Source organism: Lagopus leucura, unplaced genomic scaffold (assembly GCF_019238085.1).
Source record: "Lagopus leucura isolate 7727_CA_CO unplaced genomic scaffold, USGS_WTPT01 35230-0_obj-0_obj, whole genome shotgun sequence".
Lineage (NCBI taxonomy): Eukaryota > Metazoa > Chordata > Aves > Galliformes > Phasianidae > Lagopus > Lagopus leucura.
The window spans coordinates 639-2820 of record NW_024968957.1 but is presented as its reverse complement, the minus strand read 5'-3'; the positions used below and the strand labels follow the sequence as shown (position 1 = coordinate 2820).

Below are 2182 nucleotides of genomic sequence, written 5' to 3'. Positions count from 1 at the left end.
TGTGCAGGGGTTTCATGGATGCTTGGGATGCTGACTTCCACTGCCTGGGTCATTGGTAGGAAGTCCAGGTGACAAAGGCTCCTTCTGTCTGGGTAACGCTTCTGTGGTTCCATGGTTATGACTGGAAAAAAATTAAAAATTAAAATCAAAAAAAATTTCATACAACCCTGTAAAATTTGCTACTCTGCTGTTCTTGTCAGCACGACATCTAAGATGAGCATTACGCGTCCCTGCACCTGATTGAAAAGTCATCCAAGCCCATATTGCACACAGCTTCATCTCAGTGCCAAGAAGAAACACACACACAGACATTTACAAGATTCTTTGCACAGATAAAAGCGCGGGTTGCACATGTATTCTCTTCAGTAATAAATAGTAACGTAGAATCCAAAGGTAACTTTGCAAGAACTAGATGAAAGAAAGGTCAATGAAAAGGACATATGGGATTAACTATTTTCATCTAAAAAATCCTTGCTAAACCTCTCCCCATCGAAAAGGAAGCATGCTGGGCACTGTTAGCAGCAGCTCAGAGAACATCTTACACTGCAAAAAGCAGCACATTCTTTTTGTCCACAGGCCCCTCATTTCTCTATCTGGTGTCAGATTCACTCAAAATACCAGAACGGCCATTCAGTCCTGCTGAGGTAGGAACCCACTGCTGGGATGTCCCCCAGTCCCATTCCCTGCTATTTCCAGCATCGGGGGGGAAAGTAAGAGGAACTGACTTCACCTACCCAGGCTTCTGCATGGCCTCCAATACGGTCTCACACCACAGGGAGAAGCACGGCGGAGAGCTCTGGTGGCTGCAGAAATCAAGGTTGCCCCTACGATGGTGCTTTATAACAACATGCCTTACTGCACATGAGACATGAAAGACAAGGTTAAGGTTAAAGAGACTCCACTCCCCATGGATGTGGCTGTCTGCACAGACAACAGCTGCCTGCTGTCCAGCAGAGTGATGCTCACCCAGCAGAGCTCTCACCGGCAGATGCCTTTCATGGAAACACAAAGTTAGCAAGCATGGAAAATATCTCCAAGATCATCCAGTCCAACCGTCCACCTGCCACCAACATTTCCCACTAAGCCCCTTATGTCCCTCAGGACAACATCTAACATTTCTTGAACACCCGCAGGGACGGTAACTCTGTCACCAACCTGGGCAGCCCGTTCCAGTGTCGGACCACTCCTGTGGAGAAGTGTCTCCTAACATCCAACCTCAATCTCCCCTCGTGCAACTTGAGGCCATTCCCTCCAGTCCTGTCGCTACTTACATTGGAGAAGAGGATGACCCCCACCTCGACATGACCTCTCTTCAGCTCATTGTAGAGAGGGATAAGGTCTGCCCTGAGCCTCCTCTTCCCCAGACTAAATAATCCCCGTTCCCTCAGCCGCCCCCCATAACTCTTGTGCTCTACACCCCTCACAGCTTCACTGCTTTTCTCTGGACACATTTCAGGGTTCCAGTGTCCTTCTTGTAGTCAGGGACCCAGAACTGAGCACAGCACTCAAGGTGAGGACTCACCAGAGCTGAGTACAGGGGATGATCACATCCCTGCTCCTGCTGGCTCCAGCCCTTTGCACTGCACTTCCAATCTCAACCATCTCTTCTGCGGTAGCGCTTGCATCCTCACTTAGGGCTGGAGCTCAAGAGCTCAATGCAACAGGAAGAACACAGTGTGCAACTGGAAGATGGTTCTCAAAGCCGACAAGAGTCACCTCTCTGACCTTGGGCACAACTCACCAACCGAGAGTCAGGCCTTGCAAACTTGGCTCATCTGAGCACATCAGAGGGGGCTGCACATCAGACCACAAGCATCCATTGCAATTGCAGCTCCATGTAGAGAAGAACGTCAATTAACAGGTGTGAATGAATTCGCTCACAAGCTGCACAACGAGTCTGTTCCTCATTAAAAAACCCATATGGATTGCTAAGCCAAAAAGAGAACAGCAAGAGCTAATAGTGATGGAAGAGGTTCCTGGTCCTAAACCTCATTCTCTTACCCCAATATTCCTTGCCTCGTACCCTACCCCAACTCCTGGACGATGCCCACAGCCTTAAACTCAGACCTCAGATCCATGAGCTGAACATGAACAAATCTACCCCGGAGCAACAGGATGGCAGACACACAGCAGAAGACAACCAACCTGCAGAAGCAGCTCCGCTGGGGTTGGTCCAGATGTT

The 2182-nt window shown here is 49.1% G+C and overlaps 1 long non-coding RNA gene across 1 annotated transcript; it reads right to left on the bottom strand.

Annotated features, from left to right (window-relative positions):
- Window positions 1-6: 6 nt before the first annotated feature.
- LOC122193936 lies at window positions 7-1882 on the bottom strand. Its single transcript, XR_006183015.1, has 3 exons — window positions 1742-1882; window positions 735-855; window positions 7-121 (listed from the first exon to the last, which is right to left on the bottom strand). It is a non-coding gene; the product is annotated as an uncharacterized LOC122193936 (long non-coding RNA).
- Between the last annotated feature and the right edge of the window lie 300 nt (window positions 1883-2182).